This window comes from Penaeus chinensis, chromosome 5, assembly GCF_019202785.1.
Source record: "Penaeus chinensis breed Huanghai No. 1 chromosome 5, ASM1920278v2, whole genome shotgun sequence".
NCBI lineage: Eukaryota > Metazoa > Arthropoda > Malacostraca > Decapoda > Penaeidae > Penaeus > Penaeus chinensis.
The window spans coordinates 31597850-31621129 of NC_061823.1; positions in this window are offsets into that span (position 1 = coordinate 31597850).

Consider the following 23280-nt stretch of genomic DNA (forward strand, 5'->3'; position numbering starts at 1 on the left):
AACTTCTATTCTAATTGCTCAGTGCGCTCGTGATCGTTTTAGCATCAATAATACTAATTTACAGCCTTCCGGTTGTCAAATGGAAAGCATCTAGATTGTTCCGGAAATGAAATTTCGAGATGAAATGCATTTAGAGCAGCTGTTCTCAAACTGAGCAGTAGCTGAGGATATTTTTTATCTAAATTCTAAGTAGTTCTCAGTTTTATGGTAATTATGTGCTTGTTCATTTGAGTAAGGTCTAAATTATTTTTGGTTGTGATCAATGAGAATTGTTGGGAATCTCTGGTCCCAACCCAAGCTGTTGTATGCGTGTGATAAACGCCCTGAGATTTATTTTTACAGTTAACACATGGTGCGCTTGACACGTATACAGGGAGCTCCCCATCGAAATTCCTCTTCAGGCGACCGGCGCACGCTCCTCTTGTGGTGGGCGACGCGTTTTCGTCGGCCGGCAGTTGGCGGACAGCTGTTTTCGAGTGCAGGCTATTCGCTAAGACTCTTTTGTGGGCTTGAACGTCCCGAGAACAGCGCTGCTGCAAGGCGAAGAGGAACTTACTTACATTCTATAACGGGAAGCAACTGCATCATGAGGATCTGTGCTAACTTCATCCTGGTAATGTTAATGCTGGCAGCGTCAACGGCTAACTTCGACTCTCAAATGTGGCGTCGGACGACCGTCTCTCTCGCTCGGCTGTACAAGTCTAAGCAGGAGGTGTTATATACTCTTCCTCAAGGCCTAACTATGTCTCCTTACCTTGTCTGTGTTCCGAGATGCAAGCAGCTGACATGGTGCAGGGTATGGTGTCTGGATGCTAGCCTTGCTCAGTGTATATTTTCAGACATCACCCTCCTCGAAGGTTACGTGGAAACCAACCTGGCCGACGCGGTGTCCTGCTACACGACGCGCAAGCCAGACCTGGCAACTGGGGCCACCGTGACAGGTTCTCCCGATATAGACTCAATTAAACTCAAGACCAATCTTGCCGATGGAATTTATCCCATCGACATCTCCGAGTGTTTCGTGGCTCCAAGAGCTCTCAACTCGTGGCTCGTGTTCGACCTAGGGTCAGTCAAGACCATCCGACGTGTGACCATGGTTATGGAGAGCAGCAACAACGCGCTGGATCAGGCGAACTACGAGGTGAGGGTCGGAATGGTGGCAGCCACGTCCTCTGACCTCAGCGGCTACCAGTTCTTCGCGTCCTTTCCAGGTCCCGCCTCCTACGGGCAGGTGGTGGTAATGGAAGCCCCGACACCTATTGATGGAAGGTACGTCTCCCTGCAGATGCTTCAGGACTACTGGATGGTTGTCTGCCATGTGGAGATCGAATGAAGAATGGCAGGCATTGCCATGGGAGAGTTAAAGAAAAATGGTAATAGGATTAGTATCCACACACCAGTATCGTAGATATGTAAGATACAAAAGGCTTCTACATGTCTTCTGAAATGGGTTTTCGAACACAGTGATTCAGGGATACAAGACAACTATTGCAAAAGGAAGTCATCAGCTTACCAAGCGGCTGTAATTGTACTGAATAAAAGAATACATATATGTCTATATATGTATATATATACATATATATACATATACATATATATATGTATGTATGTATAGGTATATATATATATATATATATATATATATACATACATACATACATTTAAATGATAATCCATTTTAAACCGCGGCGTATTGCGGTAAGGTGGCCTTTTCCTTTGACAAGCTGATCCCCTACAGTATATGTGCCCCCTGCACTTACACTATATTATTTATCTAGCTAATAATATTATTATTATTAAAATCATTACCATTATTATCATCATCAGTACTATTATTATTCACCAGCCTTTCATTTCACTGCAGGAATTAGAGTTCTCTCAATTCATTATTCAGAAGCTCTTGGGCAGTACCACCCTTGCCCGACTCGATACCCTCCCTAGTCAACCGTGGTTATCTTGTGTCATAGCGGCGACGCCATGCAAACACTCATATATGTGTGTTTATGTAACACAAAAAATAAATTTGGTCCTATCACATTATCCAACAGATTGTAGAATCGAAATGGTTTGCTTTGTATGATTTTACCCTTAACTAATCGCTGTTTAGTATATTTGTATCATTATGGCAACGCACACACACACACACACAAACACACACACACACACATATATATATACACACATACATATATACATATATATATGTATAAATATAATACATATACATATAATATATGTATATGTATATGTATATATATATATATATATATATATATATAAAATGTGTACAGCAATTGTTATTGCATCAGAATACAACTCATAGTTCACTGTATGTATAATACGTGTCATGATATACGTAAAATATATTGCACAGCACCAATAACTATGTCTATATGATATACCTATATGACTGCATTTCTTTATATGAAATAACTGCAGCAAAAATATCCAACAATGCCGGTATTTGGAATTATGCAAATCCAACTGAATGAATCTACAGCGTCTGTTACATTGTGCATTTCATTGTGGGAATTTTGCAAGAGAGCAAAATCGACGTTACTAGCCCTCATTTTTAGCTTGGGAATTGGAATTGCGCATCAGCTGTACACCTAGAGTAAACTATATGCATCCTAACAGACTGCCTGCACGGTAGATAGAATCTCTTAATCTCTCTTTCTCATGCTTACTCTGTATTGTAAACGTGTTTGTTTGTTCATTTTCTGTATATTTTGATATCTGTATACACACACACACACACACACATATATATATATATATATATATATATGTATATATATATGTATGTATATGTATATGTGTATATATATATATATATATATATATATATGTGTGTGTGTGTGTGTGTGTGTGTGTGTGTGTGTGTGTGTGTGCATATATACATATATACACATATATAGATTTATATAAGGTACTCCTTACACAAGATGGATTTATAAACTTTTCTCTAATTATCTGTATCTATCTTTATGTATATCTAGTATCTATTCACCCATCTACCTGTCTATCTGTAAGTCAATAGCTTTTTTGCATCTTACAGTGCTGAGAAGCATAGCCATTACTGCATGATCTTGGAACCCATCTGATATGTATAAGTCCTTGACTCCAGACAAATAAAAGTGAATAAAAAGTTACAAACCAGAATGCATTTTAGTATCATTTCGATAGCGTCAGTCAAATGTACAATCTATCTTTATGACCTCTGAAAGAATGCAAAACAATTGTCTTCCATTATCGAAACACTTGGGAATAATGTGATTTGCCAATAGCCCTTCATATATCTGTCGAAATGGTCGATGTGTACTGATTTTAAGAGCGACTTGTGCCATAAACAAACACTGACGCATCGCCATATTTCGCTCCAGAGAAAAATTACCTTTTCTTTGAAAACCGTGTGAATTCTTTATGTTTTAGATTGGCAGACCTAATCATTCATTCCTTCTGTTTCTCTGTCTTATAAATATGCCAGTATACGGTGTAAGCACAGTTGTTTAAATCGCACCTACCATATTTAGAACCAAACAAACTGATGCAGCCAACTTGACGAAAGTGAATAACATTTAGTCTCATCTTCACAATGTATTGATGAATACTTAAAACAACGTGTTCCATCATCATATTGAATGATATCAGCGATAAGGTTTTTGGTGACAATAACCTTGATCGTCAAATGGCAAACATATTTTTGTCGTTTCAAATATACATAATCTGACAATGAATCACAATACGCACAGCCAATACACCGACTGTCAATACTAAAGCCGTCTTTGGTAGAGAACAAACTCCCAATACATTAGGACTTTGGCCGATGACGTCATTAATCCTCAAAAATGCTGATTGGCTGGGGAATGCACTGCCAGGCATAGGGCGAGTTAGGGAAAAACTATCGAACACCTCATTCCACACAGTACTCTCTCTTTCTGTTTCTCTCTATTCATCCCTCTGTCTTTCCCTCTCGTCCTCTCTCTCACTCTCTCCCTCTTGCTTTTTAAGTTTAGATCAGAGCCCCCAGCCCCCTCTCTTTTTTCTCTCTCGTCCTCTCCACCTCCCTCTTGCTCTTCGTCTCTCTCTCTTTCTTTTTCTCTCTCGTCCTCTCCTCCCCACTCTTGCTCTTCGTCTCTCTCTCTCTTTTTTTCTCTCTCGTCCTCTCCACCCCCCTCTTGCTCTTTGCATCTCTCGTCCCCCCCCCCTCTCGCTCTTCATCTCTTTCTCTCTCTCTTTCCTCTCACTCTTCTCCCCCCCCCCCCCCACACACCCCTCTCTCTCTATATATATTATCTGTCTGTCTGTCTCTCTCTTCCTCTCCCCTCTCTTTCTCTTTCACACATCCACCCACCTCGGTTTACCAGAGTCACTCATTTGGGTCACAAGAAAGTTAATACCATATTATTCACGCTCCTTTGCATGGCAATAAAGACAGGGTATTTTTTTTTTAACTATACACCGATGACCACAAGAAGCAAAAAGTGCATAAATCGGTCAGCACTCATTTTTTTTTTATTTGCTGTGGTTGGTGTTTCCGTAAAATTGTATCATTTCTCCTCCTCATATCTGGCTATATGGCAAATACAGATTGGCCGATTACGTAATATAATTTTTTTTTTTATTATATTGGCTTTATATGAGCATGTTTATTTACCTTCACTCAGTTTATAATATTTCTCTTGATTTTTTAAATATCCATTGCTATCAAAGCCATATTACATGTTCAGACTTTATACAAACACAATATAAAAAGTCAAAGACACTCTAGATTCAGAATGATCTAGAAATATATATTAACACATTAACACTTCATCCCTACCGCTATCTTTTTTTTTTGTCAGGCGGGCAATTCCCTTTGTGTATTTTGGTGCTATTGGGTATCTCCTTCTTGGCGTTTTGTTGCAAATTTGCTGGTACAAATGCGTAATACTGCTTGGAGTTATGGATTCCCCTTATCTGATCCAACAGCATCGGTGCAATGTAAAGGCATTTTTTATAACTTTCCCAAACCCCTAACCCTTTGGTACACTCTAATACATGTTTATCCTTTATGCGTACATTATTGTAACCTGTTGAAACGCCTTATTCGTTTGTATCAAAGTGTATACCTTCATCTTGATACGGCTTGATACACTCGGGCCATCTAATCAGAGCACGATATTTTTCAGATATTTTTCACTCAGTCTCAGACAGGAATTTATATATTAATTAATTATGAACCGCATCGTAAGTTTCTTGATAAAACTTTTTATTGTAAAGATGCATTACATATTTCTGTGCCTTTTTAGCGGGCCATCAAATACATGTTCACTGTATATGGGTAAGATTTGAGGTCAATCATGTCGGTTGTTGGAACGACTTGGTAAGATTTTCCAACATGTCCGAGTCATATGGCGTGGTACTGACTTCGGTGGAATTGAATGTCTTCGGAATCATTCTGTACCTCTCTGACATAACCTTATAGGCTCAATAATATCAAAGAAAATACTATGTATCTTGATTTGTTGATATAATTCAGTCAATAAGCCCAAGTAAATGTCCGTGGTAATCTAGTTGTCTGATTCGGACACAGAGCTCATTCCCGGTGGATGTCTAAGATGAAAACCATGCAAAACATCACAATTCATGTAATAAGAAAAAATACTTTGACTGAATCTGAGAAATACATCTGAAAGTTTCTACAGCCTTGCGAAGCGAAGAGTGGTGTGTATAAACAATATAGGTTGCAGAGTAATAAATTACTTTTCCATTTTATTTGAAGCTTCCACAGCGTTTTGCTTATAATTAGAAGTCATACCAGCATTTTTTTTTTCTTTTTTTACAAAACTTTGTCAGTATAAACTTCAATGATATTGTGTTTTGTAGTGACCATGATACAACTTGAAACAATGAACCAAAATGTTAGGGGTTTCGGGATGCTAGAAAAAGGCCATAAGTTGATCTCATTCCTGACAATAAATTCCCAATAAACTGTACATGTATGGAATTTATCATCACCAGCAGAGGGGGCCGCCAATTTCTTTATGAAGGGTATGCCTGTACACTGGGCATTATATTCGGCTCACCCATAGATCATGAACAGTTCTGCTTAAGAAAATGAAGAGTTAATGAACTACTTATAAATGTTTTCCTTATTCCCCTCTCCTCGTGAGTAGTGCAAAAGAAAACATTAACAAAACAAAAGATATAACCAATCTAATCAATAACCTTCAACAGCAAACTATAAGTATGGAAAGGTCTGCACAGAACTCTAAGTAGAGAAATGTCCGCCTGAACAAAACCGCGCATAGGGAAATGCCCACCATGCCAAAAAGGATGGTAACTCAAGACGGGCAGTATCAGGTATCGATGAAACCTGACCTTATCAGGCGGTGTTACGTTACTTAGGTGACCGCTATATCGAGTGAAAACCTTGGTGTCTCACAAGCACACCAGAAAAAGGACACGGAATTTATGTAAACCACAAGATTTAATTTATTTATCTATCATCTCTGCTGTGTCTGTGCGCGCGCGCACACACACACACACACACACACATATATGAAACGAAATGGAGGCGTTGTAAATATGAATATGATATTGTTTTGCTTTTACTTTTGCATTTAAGCACAAAACATTTTGAACAGTAATATTTCAAAATGATAAACATTCGTCCAAGGGCATGAATTCATTGAGACAACAGGGCTAGCACTACTAGAAGGAGCATGGCCCCTCTCGCAGAAGCATTGACAAGTATTTCAAGAAACTAATGAACAAACAGATGTGGGTGTGCACCTGACTAGCAAGAAGAGAAAGATGGAGAGTTAATCATGATTTTTTAAATTGTTTTGAAACTCGTGCTACAACACAACCGTGTAAACTGATTTGGGGATGCGTCCATAGTCAAATTGTAGTGAACGTGAGGTACACTCGGTAAAAATAAGTATCTTTACTCTTTCTGACTTAACAATATGATACGACGACGAAACGGTTGAAAAAGTGCTGTGACTTGATATTAGTATCCCTGCCAGGGGCGTCATTGGGGGGGGGGGGGGTTGTCAACATCCCCCATTCCGCTGTTGTGCATCCACGCTAACATCCTAGCGGTTTCTGACAGTCTGTGTGCTGTAGCGTAATGCGAAGTCCCACCGGATGTTTCCAGCAGAACAAAAGGGATCTGCATTCCTTGTAGTCGTTATGGATTGTTAAAAAAATAAAATAAATAACCATGAAGAAAATGACTCACGGCAAGGGGACAGGGCAACTAACTAACGGACACGACCCCTTCTCAAATCCAGTTAGCTGTGAGGGGTGTTGACACTGAGTGTCATATGGGTTTCATTAGCTCATGATGTTCATGCACTTCAATGCAAGCTTCATGTTTGTATTTCATATAGAACTTTGATTTAGAGTTTAGAGTGACATTTACTTTAGCTTTTTCCTGCGTTATGCATCTGTTCCGCCCACTTTTGGCCTTGCCTCTGATTCAGTTGCTTGGTGTCGCCGGATCCAGAGATATACCTAATCTTGATATTTCGGCTCTTGATAGTCCCTTAGAGAAAAGCGTAATTATGAGGCTACGAATGATCTAGGAGGTCTCCATTGCTAATATTGCCATGATATGAGACCCTAGCCATGTCAACTCCAAAACATTTTCGGATACATTATGAAGCTTCATCCGTTCCGACCTTTGAAAATAATTACCAACATTTTCGAATCAACTCTTAGCAATAATTTAGTTATCATTTACTCCCTAGTAAAGACACAAATTTTTAGCTATTACATCAGTCCAGACTTTGCCAGCCAGGCCCCCCCCCCCCCCCCCCCCATCAACAGCAGCACTGCTCAGCACCATCTATAGACGTACTCGGCGGCCACCAGTCTGTTCTCTTCATCCCTGAAACTTACTAATTTTATTTTCCTGTTCTTTTGCCTTTTTATTTATTTATTGTTTATTTATTTATTTATTCATTTATTATTATTATTATTATTATTATTATTATTATTATTTTACTTGTACAGCCTCAGTTCTATTTCCATTTCCTTTAGATGGTTAATTGTTTCACTTTTAATTTTCATTTATGTTATTCAGAGACATTATGTAACAAGAAACGAAGGAAATAAACACTATTATTATCAGGCATACGTTATCAGCCATGTGTTGGTGATAGAGCGCTCATGTGGCCACCCCTTTTCTGTACATAATCAACAAATCAAACAAATAAAATTGATTTCATCATGCCCTCTCTTTGCAGCACACATTTCTAAGGTTAGAGGACTGTAACTGGTTTAGAGTCTATTGCTTACCTTTGCATAAGACTCCCCTGCCAGCTCATAGCCTCTCCATCATCAAGACTTCTACAGTGCCTCCTCGTGGCCACCCATGGAAACTAGATACCTTGCGGTCCTAGGCTGAACTGTGGAGGCTCTTGGAGCAGCAGGAGGCCCTAAAGGTACGGAGCTATGGCCCACCGGCGTGTGGATACGCCCTGGCTTCGTACTAACTCCTGTCCCCACGCCCCCTGGGGTTAATGGGCGGCTGTGGGGAGGCAGGCCTTGCCAGTCGGCCCCCCCGAGATAACCACAGGCAACGACCAATATAGTTGTTGACGCTGGGGGGAGGGCTAAAGTCCCTCGTACCCAGCAAGTACGGCGGGCTGTGGGTCCCTCCTGGTTGGCGACCGCTGGGACTCGGGTGGAGAGGGGGGGTTACCCCCAATCCCAGCTGGGTCCCAGCGGCCGCCAGCCTGGCGTGATGCTTGCTGGGGAAAGCCCCAGGGAGCCCTGCAGGTGGATTATGGGGCCTGCAGCCAGCCAACCTTCTCTATATGAGGCGGCGTCGGTAGGGTGATAGAGGTGGCGCCCACCCGGAGTGACTGCCCGAGGTTAGACCTCAGGCGGACTGTCAGGGTGGGGGCTTGAAACATCCGTTCCCTGCGACAGGACGATCGGTTACCACTACTATCGAGGGAATTGAAACAGCTGAGAGTTGAGGTGGCTGCTCTCTCGGAGGTGAGAAGACCTGGCAGCGGCACGATTAGTGTGGGTGGCTACACCTACTACTGGTCGGGCGCAGCGATGGCCACCATCTCCAGGGAATAGCCATAGCCATCTCCAGCAGACTTTAACCCTTGGTAGTTGAGGTCACTCCAGTCGATGAGCGTATCATGGTATTGAGACTGAAGCTTTCATTTGGCTTCATGTTCCAGTCGATGAGCGTATAATGGTATTGAGACTGAAGTTTACATTTGGCTTCATGTCTCTTATTGGTGTGTACGCTCCTTCTGATGTATATAAACTTGATGTGAAATAGATGTCTTATGCCAAACTTGCATCTGTAACAGATAGCTTTCCTCGGCGAGATATTCGTATTGTTCTGGGTGACTTCAGTGCGGTATCTGGCTGCGAGCGAGTTGGCTGTGAGATGTCTATCAGTCCTCCTGGTATCAGTGTTCTGACCCGCATCGTTGGACTTGGTACAGTGATACGGGTGATGTGGTCAAGAAGATCGACCACATCCTCGTTAGCACTCACTGGATGATCCTCTAGAACTGTAGGGTGTATCGGAGTGCCAAGTTCTGTTTCGCAGCTCTTCTGTGGGACACCTTCAAGTGTGAAACACTTGAAGCCCAAGAATTTCATCTTGCAGGAGACACTGGAAGCCACAGATGCCTGTCACACAGCTCGACTGTCAGGGAATCGCGACTAGCATTGTTCCCTGGTGCACAGGACTAGGTCACTACTGAGAAGTGACAAGGAACAGTTTATCAGGAATCTTGCAGAGGAGGTCGAAAGCCATTTCCTAGTAAATGACCTGCAACTTGCCTACCAAGCCCTGAGAAAGCTTAACTCCAAGCCATCCTCACAGTAAACTACAATCCACTCAGCAAGTGGCCAGATAATCTCAGATCCTGTTAGGGTGCAGATGCAAAGGGCTGAGTATTTTGAGCAGTTATATCAGGTTGATCCACGAGCAATTAACTTGGATGCAGGTAGTGTCGAGATTCCTTTGCCAGACCCACCCATCAGCGAGGATCCACCCTCCCTAATTGAAGTCAGGGGGGGTGATTTCCAAGTTCGGGAATGGTAAAGTAGGGGATATCTACGGCATCTCAGTTGAACTGTTATAGGCTGGTGGTTAACGTATGGCAAGGGGCTTGCATGCTGTCCTGTCTGCCATCTGGCAGACTGGTACTAATCCCCTTGACCTGCTGAGGGGTGTGGTCATCCCTCTCTGGAAGGGAAAAGGGGATCAGGACTGCAGCAATCATCGAGGCATTACACTACTGGGCAAGGTTCTTGCTCACATCCTTCTGAGACGTATCAGAGACCACCTGCTGAGCAACCAGAGGCCAGAGGAATCTAGATTCACTCCTGGTAAGTCCACGAATCACGAAAGAGGAATTCCAACAAGGATTATTGGATTAATAGCAAGCCTGTATACTGGTAGTGAAAGTGCTGTAAAGTGTGGTGAGGGCCTGTTGAGCTTCTTCCCAGTTTGTTCAGGAGTGAGACAAGGCTCTGGCAACTCTGGGCAATATCAAGGTTAGAGACTTTAACTTTGCTGATGATGTTGCTATTCTATCTGAATCTCTGGAAACCTTAGTGGCGGCTCTTGATGCATTTAGCAATTAAGCAAAGCCCCTGAGGCTAGGACTCCTGTACCAAGAACAAAATCCAGGACTTTGGGGGCCTACTAAGAGATCCTGTTCAGTCAGTACGTGCTTGTGGTGAGAACATTGAAGTCACAGATACCTTTATATACCTCAATGGTGCAGTTCATGACTCTGGCCTGTCAGACCAGGAAGTCAGTAGATAGACTGGCCTGGCAGTAGGGGTCATAAAATCTCTCAACAAGAATATTTAGAGATGTCGATACCTATGCAGAAGGACCAAGCTACGCCTTGATGCTGCCAGTTTTACTATACAGTAGTGCAACCTGGATGCTATCTTGTGCTTTGGAATCTCGTCTTGATGCTTTTTGTAACAGATCCTTGCGCTGGATCATGGGGTACAGTTGGCAGGACCATGTGTCCAACCAACGGTTACACTGTGAGACTGGTACATGTTACTTGCACAATCTGCGATCGCACACTGAGCCTATATGGCCATCTGTCTCGTTTCTCACAGGATGATCCTTCCCACCAGGTTGTCTCTGTTCGAGACAATCCTGGGTGCAGGAGATCAGTGGGGTGACCTTGGAAGTCGTGGCTTGGGCAGATCGATCAAACCTGTCGTGAAGAGCTAGATATGGGCCAGGCCCCTGCCTGACGGCTCGCCATGAGGGACCCTCGTAGGTGAAAACGAAGGGTGGATGCAGTTATGCGTCCCCGCCGACATTAGCTCCACAGGGATGATGATATATATATAGAGAGATAGATAGATATAGATATAGATATATAGATAGATATACACACACATACTTAGTATGAATATATATATGTATATATACACATACTCACTCTCTCTCTCTCTCTCTCTCTCTCTCTACTTCTGAGATTGGTTCAGACTTCTTCCAGGTCACGCCCTCCAACTACCAAGACTGACCAATCATGGCATCATGGCTGCTCATGACGCTCCACACCGAGACACAGTCCAGCTCGGACACTGCCTCCTCCTGGGGGCCATCACTTCAGGGTCTTTAAGACCTTTCATGAATACCGCCCCAGGTCCCTCTTGCCGGGCCTCTCTGCCTAGCACGACTTTGCACAAGTCATCCTCAGCCACCGCCTACCTTATCGTCTTCAATGAACCTCCGAACTAGATTGCGCGAGGCATTACACTACAAACCCCTCACAAACTGGTGCCAACTGTAGAACCCTGACTAGAAGCACCTCACACTCCTATTACAATAGTTCCTCAATTCTTCATCTCAGTGGGAGAATAGATATATATAGATATACATATATATATGTATGTGTATATATATATAGATATAGATATAGATATGTATGTATATATATAATATATATATATATATATATATATATATATATATAGGTATACATATGTATTCATATAAATGTGTGTGTGAGTACATATATATATCTATATATATACATACACACACACACACACACACACACACATATATATACATATATATATATATATATATATATATATATGTGTGTGTGTGTGTGTGTGTGTATAGAGAGAGAGAGAGGGAGGGAGGGAGGTAGATGTTAAAGATCAATAGGCTGGTGTAAACCGACTTATACATCGCTAGTATATGAATGCACAGTGTGTTCATAAGTCGTGTAAACAATGTGTATTAGGGTCGTAGTTAGTGCATGTGTGTATAGTATGACTCATTTTTCAGTATTCGCGGCAGTGTGAAGATACACGTAGCAAATGATTCCTTTCACTTAAATACTTGCTTGCTGGCCTCCTTTTCCCTGTATGTGTTTAAAGGATTATCGTTATTGTTTTCTTATACATTATTATGATTATCATTTATCATTATCATTATTGCTGTTATTGTTATTCTTGTCATTAATATTTCACAATTAGAGGGTGAAACAATACGAATCCAAATTGGTTAGTCCTCTAGCCTTTGAAATGTGCTCTGGTATTGATGGCGTGATGAAACCAACCTAAATAGTTTATGTTATTTTCAGATTAATAACCTCTGCATCAAATTTAATTTTGACGCACTGTCATCTCTGTTTACACAGCTTTGTTGTGGTGCGAGTTTAAAAGCAATTTTAAAAAATCATGATAAACACTCCATCTTTCTCTTAATTAGGAGCACAGCCACAATTGCCCCTTCTTTAGTTTGTCATAGTTGTCAGTGCCTCTGCGAGAATGACCATGCGCTCTCTAACAGTGCTAGTCATGTTCATCCTCATCATTGGGGAGCTATCACCGATGGAGGGACCCTTCGTTTTCACCAATGAGGGTCCCTCATCGCATAGCCGCCAGGTAGGGGCTTGGCCCTTCTCTAGTTCTTTACGACAGGTGTGATCAATCTACCCAAGCCGCGAATTCCTAGGTCGTCTCACAGACCTTCTCCACCCAGGGTTGTCTTAGAGACAACTTGGTGGGTAGGATCATCCTTTGGGAAACGAGCCAGGTACCCGTATATCCTGAATGGCGGTCATGGATTGTGCAAGTAACAAGTTCTGTACCAGTCTCACGGTGTAACCATTGGCTGGACACGTGGTCCCACATTTGTGTTCCATGATCTGGCACAAGGATTTGTTACAAAAGTCATCAAAACTGGCAATTACAGGGCCTTGAAAACAAGTAGTTTGGTCTTTCTGCATAGGTATCGACATCTCCAAATACTCTTGTCGAGAGAATTCCTGATCCTTGATGCCAGGCCAATCCGTCAACTGATTTCCTGGTCTGGCAGCCCAGAGTCATTACCTACTAAGACATGTAGAGCTCTTTGTGACTTCAATGTCCTCACTGAAAGCTCACACCGATCGAACAGGTTCTCCTAGCAGGTACCCAAAGTCATGGATCTTGGTCTTAGTCCAGGAGAGCTCTAAACCCAGTGGCTTCACTTCACTGCTAAGTGCATCTTGATCCATCACTGGAGTTTCCAGAGACTCAGATAGAATAGCAACATCGTCAGCAAAGTCAATGTTGGCAACCTCTACAGTGACTTTGGACAGTAGTTCTGCCCAACATCCAGTCCATACAGGTGTTGAAACGTGTTGATGCCTCACTCCCTGGAGATTGCCTCCTAACAGTTAGGGAGGGTGGACAGGCATCCGGGTGGGGGCAGTGAACATCAGCTTGCTTCATCAGGATGATCAATTGCCACTAACATCGATGAACCAAACCAAATGCAGAGGAGGCCGCCCTCTCAGATGTGAGAAGACCTGGTAGTGGCTTGATTAGTGAACATAGCAAGGGCTATCATCAGAAGTCGGACATTTACTCTTGCAGACTTCTCCCCTACCATTTTTTTTTTTTTTTTTTTGGTATAGTGAGCATTTCCCTATGTTTGGTTTTGCACAATTGGACATTTCCCTACTTTGAGTTTGCTGTTGAAGGTTATGAATTAGATTGGTTATATTTTATTTTTTATTAGTCTTTACATTTTCTCACTACTCACGAGAAGAGGAGAATAAGGAAAAAAACAAATTATAAGTGGTTCATCAAATCTTCATTTTCTGAAGAATCACTGTTCATGGTAAGCCGAATATAATGCGCGTGTAGACATACCCTTCATAAAGAAGTTTGCAGCCCCCTCTGCCGGTGATGAGAAACTCTATTGAAGATTTGATGATTTCTCAATGGATTATTTTTCATATATGTAGCATTTATGCCATGAGGTCAACTTAAATTACACAGATGCTGCGGGATCAGATAAGGAGAATCCACATTCAGATTCCAATACTGTGGATCAAATAAAGATGGGCAACATGAATGAGACATGAATTGACATCAGTTCCTTTGCAAAATGCTGATTGTGAATAATAACCTTTTTCAATCCTGTGATAAGGACCTATGATCTGGTTAGAAGCCATCACTGCTGAAAACTGTCAGCTGAAGATAATATCAAGCAAACTTCAACATGAGTATGGTAGCATTAAGTGTAAGTACCAAGAAGTCGCTAACGTGTTATATAAAAGATAAATATCCAGTATTTCCCCACCCGAAATCTGCAACGAACCACCAGTAAGAAAATATCTGCTCTCGCTAAATTGCGAGTTGGGAAATGCCCGCCCACACACAATCATAATTTGCGGAAAAAAACACCCACGCAGACACGCACGTAGGGAGCTGCCCGCCTGACAAAAAATAACGGTTGGGATGTCCGGCATATTAAAGTCCGGTAGATTAAACGTACTGCACAATATCCAGGGGTAGCCACAACCATATCTAGAAGACTATAGCTTTTGGTAGTTGCTCCCCCCAATAAGATATATATACCATGATATTATGGTATTGAAACTGAAGCCTTCATTTTGCTTAATACCTCTTATCGCCGTGTGCATCTGTAAGTTTATGAAAAATGATGTGTGTAAACTTGATGTAAAAGATATGTTCTTCGCAAAACTAATTGCTGATAATTACTAATAACTTAAATTTTATAAAATAGTAGTCTCCGTTACATAATGATATTTAATTAAAATAATGAAACGGATGTTCATGTGATTCCTAGAACCTAACTTGCTTAAATGGGATTCTTGTTTGTTTACATGGAAACAGGGGTAATCTGCGAGCGCTTCGGAACATACGGAGAGTTCATACGGAAACGCAAAAAAAAAAAAGTGAAAAACTACCAATTCGATATTTTTTTCTATCCCGAATCGCTCATATTTCTGTCTTATTAAAACTAAAATACTCTCTCTCCTTCCCTTTCTCTTTTTCTTTCTCTTTCTCTTCTCATCTCTCTCTCTCCTTTAATGCTAGGGTGAGTACTATTCATATGCAAGAAATGCATATGGATGGGTGCTTATGTCTATATACCTAAATATATTCAGGTTACACATATGGATTTCAATTTTGTAGAATTAGCACCAGTTCAAAAGGACAAAATCTTATATTCCTAGGCCGAAAATGGTTTCATTATGATAGGGGTATCACGGCAAGATGTAAATTTTGTAAGAACTAGACCTGGTCTCCCCTTCTAATGATGAGATGACCATTTCTTTAAAAGATACGATTGCAGTTTGCTAATATTTTTTTTTTTTTTTTTTTTTTTTTAGCAAACTTGATGCATCCATCGTGCATGTGATTCATTGCCAAATTCCGTGCATCTGGAACGACAAAATATGTTTGCCATTTGGCGATCAGGGGTATTCTCACTGACAGCCTCCTTCCCACTGATATTATTAAACGTTTTAAATACAATGTATTTAAAATGCAATATATTTATAAGACAGATAGACAGAAGGAATGAGTGATTAGGTCAGTCAATTTAAGACAAAGAATTCACACGGTTTTTAAAGAAAAGGTATTTTTTGTCTGGAGCGAAATATCACGTCAGTGTTTGTTTAAGGCACAACTCGCTCTTAAAATCAGTACACATTTCGACAGATATATTAAGGGGTATTGGCAAATCACATTGTTCCCAAGTGTTTCGATAATATAAAGAAATTTTTTATGCATTTTTCAGAGGTCGTAATTGTGCATCTGACGGACGCTTTCGAACTGATACTAAAAAACATTCTAGTATGTAACTTTTTATTCACTTTCAATCATAATATGAATAAATAAATATACATATATATACATATATATAGAAATAAGTGCATATATATATGAATAGATAGACAGATGTAGATATATATAGATATAACACTCAAAATTACTTATTTTGAAAAAATCTAAATACAGAAAATGAACAAACACAAACACGTTTACAATAGAGAGTAACAGACCCTGTAAATTCATTCACTTGCATTTACCTAATTCCAATACAGGCATTGTTAAATATTTTTGTTGTAGGTATTACATTGCAGAAATGCTATCATATAACAGATAAACTTGCAGCTATTGGCCTTTGGCATTTTATTTTACGTATATCATGTCATGTATCATGCAATGAACTGTGAGTTCTATATAGATGAAATAACAACTAATGGCCATTGAAACTTGCTGTATACATACGTGCACATATATATATATATAGATATATAGATATATGCATATATATATATGCATATATATATATGCCATGACAATGCCTGCCATTCTTCATTCGATCTCCACATGGCAGACAACCATCCAGTAGTCCAGTAGTCCTGAAGCATCTAAAGGGAGACGTACCTTCCATCAATAGGTGTCGGGGCTTCCATTACCACCACCTGCCCGTAGGAGGCGGGACCTGGAAAGGAGGCGAAGAACTGGTAGCTGCTGAGGTCAGAGGACGTTGCTGCCACCATTCCGACCCTCACCTCGTAGTTCGCCTGACCCAGCGCGTTGTTGCTGCTCTCCATAACCATGGTCACACGTCGGATAGTCTTGACTGACACGAGCCACGAGTTGAGAGCTTTTGGAGCCACGAAACACTCGGAGATGTCGATGGGATAAATTCCATCGACAAGATTGGTCTTGAGTTTTTGTTAGTCTACATCGGGAGAACCTGTCACGGTGGCCCCAGTTGCCAGGTCTGGCTTGCGCGTCGTGTAGCAGGACACCGCGTCGGCCAGGTTGGTTTCCACGTAACCTTCGAGGAGGGTGATGTCTGAAAATATACACTGAGCAAGGCTAGCATCCAGACACCATACCTTGCACCATGTCAGTTGCTTGCATCTCGGAACACAGGCAAGGTAGGAAGACATAGTTAGGCCTTGAGGAAGAGTATATAGCACCTCCAGCCGAGCGAGAGAGACGGTCGACCGACGCCACATTTGAGAGTCGAAGTTAGCCGTTGACGCTGCCAGCATTAACATTACCAGGATGAAGTTAACACAGATCCTCATGATGCAGTTGCTTCCCGTTAAAGAATGTAAGTTCTTCTTCGCCTTGCAGCAGCGCTATTCTCGGGACGTTCAAGCCCACAAAAGAGTCTCAGCGAATAGCTTGGGTTGGGACCAGAAATTCCCAACAATTCTCATTGATCACAACCAAAAATCATTTAGACCTTACTCAAATGAACAAGCACATAATTACCATAAAAATGAGAACTACTTATAATTCAGATAAGAAATATCCTCAGCTACTGCTCAGTTTGAGAACAGCTGCTCTAAATGCATTTCATCTCGAAACTAATAAGTGCCCAGAGAGGGATGGAGAGGTTGATGCTGAGAATTAGTCTAAGAGATTGGAAGAGGGCGACGTGGATCAGGGAACAGACAAAAGTGGAAGATATACTCGGGAGCATCAAAAAGAAAAAATGGCAATGGGCAGGTCATATATGTCGGAGACAGGACAACAGATGGACAAAGAAAGTAACAGACTGGGTTAAAGATAACATAAAGAGGCCAAGGGCCAGACCTATGACAAGATGGCGCGACGAAATAACGAAATTTGGGGGTCAAGACTGGAAACAAGACCGCAAGACAAAGTTGGAAAAGATTGGGAGAGGCCTATGTCCTGCAGTGGATTGACCCAGGCTGATGATGATGAGGATATATATTTATGTATGTGTGTATATATATTTGTATATTTTTTTTATATATACATATTACATATATACATACATATATGTACATATATACACACATATATATATAATATATATAAATATATATATATATATCATATTTTAGTTTTTGCACTGCGACTTCTTAGAATGACAGCTCTATGCCTTTACCAAAGCACTTACACTTAATAGGAGTTGTCAATAATTCGTTATATTCTGTGCAAAACATGAGTAATGATCATGTTCAGTCATTCACTCTCTCTCTCTCACTCACTCACTCACTCACTCACTCACTCACTCACTCACACACACACACACACACACACACACAAACAAACACACACACAGACACACACACACAAACACACACACACACACACACACACACGCACGCACACGCACGCACGCATACACACACACGCGCATACACACACACACACACACGCATACACATACACACTTTTTATATGGATAAGGCGAATAGGATGCAATTAATCCTACAAGTGAGTTTATGTCAACGACTGTAAACACGAGACTCCATTTGTATTGAAAACTTCTATTCTAATTGCTCAGTGCGCTCGTGATCGTTTTAGCATCAATAATACTAATTTACAGCCTTCCGGTTGTCAAATGGAAAGCATCTAGATTGTTCCGGAAATGAAATTTCGAGATGAAATGCATTTAGAGCAGCTATTCTCAAACTGAGCAGTAGCTGAGGATATTTTTTATCTAAATTCTAAGTAGTTCTCATTTTTATGGTAATTATGTGCTTGTTCATTTGAGTAAGGTCTAAATTATTTTTGGTTGTGATCAATGAGAATTGTTGGGAATCTCTGGTCCCAACCCAAGCTGTTGTATGCGTGTGATAAACGCCCTGAGATTTATTTTTACAGTTAACACATGGTGCGCTTGACACGTATACAGGGAGCTCCCCATCGAAATTCCTCTTCAGGCGACCGGCGCACGCTCCTCTTGTGGCGGGCGACGCGTTTTCGTCGGCCGGCAGTTGGCGGACAGCTGTTTTCGAGTGCAGGCTATTCGCTGAGACTCTTTTGTGGGCTTGAACGTCCCGAGAACAGCGCTGCTGCAAGGCGAAGAGGAACTTACTTACATTCTATAACGGGAAGCAACTGCATCATGAGGATCTGTGCTAACTTCATCCTGGTAATGTTAATGCTGGCAGCGTCAACGGCTAACTTCGACTCTCAAATGTGGCGTCGGACGACCGTCTCTCTCGCTCGGCTGTACAAGTCCAAGCAGGAGGTGTTATATACTCTTCCTCAAGGCCTAACTATGTCTCCTTACCTTGTCTGTGTTCCGAGATGCAAGCAGCTGACATGGTGCAGGGTATGGTGTCTGGATGCTAGCCTTGCTCAGTGTATCTTTTCAGACATCACCCTCCTCGAAGGTTACGTGGAAACCAACCTGGCCGACGCGGTGTCCTGCTACACGACGCGCAAGCCAGACCTGGCAACTGGGGCCACCGTGACAGGTTCTCCCGATATAGACTCAATTAAACTCAAGACCAATCTTGCCGATGGAATTTATCCCATCGACATCTCCGAGTGTTTCGTGGCTCCAAGAGCTCTCAACTCGTGGCTCGTGTTCGACCTAGGGTCAGTCAAGACCATCCGACGTGTGACCATGGTTATGGAGAGCAGCAACAACGCGCTGGATCAGGCGAACTACGAGGTGAGGGTCGGAATGGTGGCAGCCACGTCCTCTGACCTCAGCGGCTACCAGTTCTTCGCCTCCTTTCCAGGTCCCGCCTCCTACGGGCAGGTGGTGGTAATGGAAGCCCCGACACCTATTGATGGAAGGTACGTCTCCCTGCAGATGCTTCAGGACTACTGGATGGTTGTCTGCCATGTGGAGATCGAATGAAGAATGGCAGGCATTGCCATGGGAGAGTTAAAGAAAAATGGTAATAGGATTAGTATCCACACACCAGTATCGTAGATATGTAAGATACAAAAGGCTTCTACATGTCATCTGAAATGGGTTTTCGAACACAGTGATTCAGGGACACAAGACAACTATTGCAAAAGGAAGTCATCAGCTTACCAAGCGGCTGTAATTGTACTGAATAAAAGAATACATATGTCTATATATGTATATATATACATATATATACATATACATATATATATGTATGTATGTATAGGTATATATATATATACACATGCATACATACATTTAAATGATAATCCATTTTAAACCGCGGCGTATTGCGGTAAGGTGGCCTTTTCCTTTGACAAGCTGATCCCCTACAGTATATGTGCCCCCTGCACTTACACTATATTATTTATCTAGCTAATAATATTATTATTATTAAAATCATTACCATTATTATCATCATCAGTACTATTATTATTCACCAGCCTTTAATTTCACTGCAGGAATTAGAGTTCTCTCAATTCATTATTCAGAAGCTCTTGGGCAGTACCACCCTTGCCCGACTCGATACCCTCCCTAGTCAACCGTGGTTATCTTGTGTCATAGCGGCGACGCCATGCAAACACTCATATATGTGTGTTTATGTAACACAAAAAATAAATTTGGTCCTATCACATTATCCAACAGATTGTAGAATCGAAATGGTTTGCTTTGTATGATTTTACCCTTAACTAATCGCTGTTTAGTATATTTGTATCATTATGGCAACGCACACACACACACACACAAACACACACACACACACATATATATATACACACATACATATATACATACATATATGTATAAATATAATACATATACATATAATATATGTATATGTATATGTATATATATATATATATATATATATATATATATATATATATATAAAATGTGTACAGCAATTGTTATTGCATCAGAATACAACTCATAGTTCACTGTATGTATAATACGTGTCATGATATACGTAAAATATATTGCACAGCACCAATAACTATGTCTATATGATATACCTATATGACTGCATTTCTTTATATGAAATAACTGCAGCAAAAATATCCAACAATGCCGGTATTTGGAATTATGCAAATCCAACTGAATGAATCTACAGCGTCTGTTACATTGTGCATTTCATTGTGGGAATTTTGCAAGAGAGCAAAATCGACGTTACTAGCCCTCATTTTTAGCTTGGGAATTGGAATTGCGCATCAGCTGTACACCTAGAGTAAACTATATGCATCCTAACAGACTGCCTGCACGGTAGATAGAATCTCTTAATCTCTCTTTCTCATGCTTACTCTGTATTGTAAACGTGTTTGTTTGTTCATTTTCTGTATATTTTGATATCTGTATACACACACACACACACACACACATATATATATATATATATATATATATATATGTATATATATATATGTATGTATATGTATATGTGTATATATATATATATATATATATATATATGTGTGTGTGTGTGTGTGTGTGTGTGTGTGTGTGTGTGTGTGTGTGTGTGTGTGTGCATATATACATATATACACATATATAGATTTATATAAGGTACTCCTTACACAAGATGGATTTATAAACTTTTCTCTAATTATCTGTATCTATCTTTATGTATATCTAGTATCTATTCACCCATCTACCTGTCTATCTGTAAGTCAATAGCTTTTTTGCATCTTACAGTGCTGAGAAGCATAGCCATTACTGCATGATCTTGGAACCCATCTGATATGTATAAGTCCTTGACTCCAGACAAATAAAAGTGAATAAAAAGTTACAAACCAGAATGCATTTTAGTATCATTTCGATAGCGTCAGTCAAATGTACAATCTATCTTTATGACCTCTGAAAGAATGCAAAACAATTGTCTTCCATTATCGAAACACTTGGGAATAATGTGATTTGCCAATAGCCCTTCATATATCTGTCGAAATGGTCGATGTGTACTGATTTTAAGAGCGACTTGTGCCATAAACAAACACTGACGCATCGCCATATTTCGCTCCAGAGAAAAATTACCTTTTCTTTGAAAACCGTGTGAATTCTTTATGTTTTAGATTGGCAGACCTAATCATTCATTCCTTCTGTTTCTCTGTCTTATAAATATGCCAGTATACGGTGTAAGCACAGTTGTTTAAATCGCACCTACCATATTTAGAACCAAACAAACTGATGCAGCCAACTTGACGAAAGTGAATAACATTTAGTCTCATCTTCACAATGTATTGATGAATACTTAAAACAACGTGTTCCATCATCATATTGAATGATATCAGCGATAAGGTTTTTGGTGACAATAACCTTGATCGTCAAATGGCAAACATATTTTTGTCGTTTCAAATATACATAATCTGACAATGAATCACAATACGCACAGCCAATACACCGACTGTCAATACTAAAGCCGTCTTTGGTAGAGAACAAACTCCCAATACATTAGGACTTTGGCCGATGACGTCATTAATCCTCAAAAATGCTGAGTGGCTGGGGAATGCACTGCCAGGCATAGGGCGAGTTAGGGAAAAACTATCGAACACCTCATTCCACACAGTACTCTCTCTTTCTGTTTCTCTCTATTCATCCCTCTGTCTTTCCCTCTCGTCCTCTCTCTCACTCTCTCCCTCTTGCTTTTTAAGTTTAGATCAGAGCCCCCAGCCCCCTCTCTTTTTTCTCTCTCGTCCTCTCCACCTCCCTCTTGCTCTTCGTCTCTCTCTCTTTCTTTTTCTCTCTCGTCCTCTCCTCCCCACTCTTGCTCTTCGTCTCTCTCTCTCTCTTTTTCTCTCTCGTCCTCTCCACCCCCCTCTTGCTCTTTGCATCTCTCGTCCCCCCCCCCCCTCTCGCTCTTCATCTCTTTCTCTCTCTCTTTCCTCTCACTCTTCTCCCCCCCCCCCCACACACACACCCCTCTCTCTCTATATATATTATCTGTCTGTCTGTCTCTCTCTTCCTCTCCCCTCTCTTTCTCTTTCACACATCCACCCACCTCGGTTTACCAGAGTCACTCATTTGGGTCACAAGAAAGTTAATACCATATTATTCACGCTCCTTTGCATGGCAATAAAGACAGGGTATTTTTTTTTTTAACTATACACCGATGACCACAAGAAGCAAAAAGTGCATAAATCGGTCAGCACTCATTTTTTTTTTATTTGCTGTGGTTGGTGTTTTCGTAAAATTGTATCATTTCTCCTCCTCATATCTGGCTATATGGCAAATACAGATTGGCCGATTACGTAATATAATTTTTTTTTTATTATATTGGCTTTATATGAGCATGTTTATTTACCTTCACTCAGTTTATAATA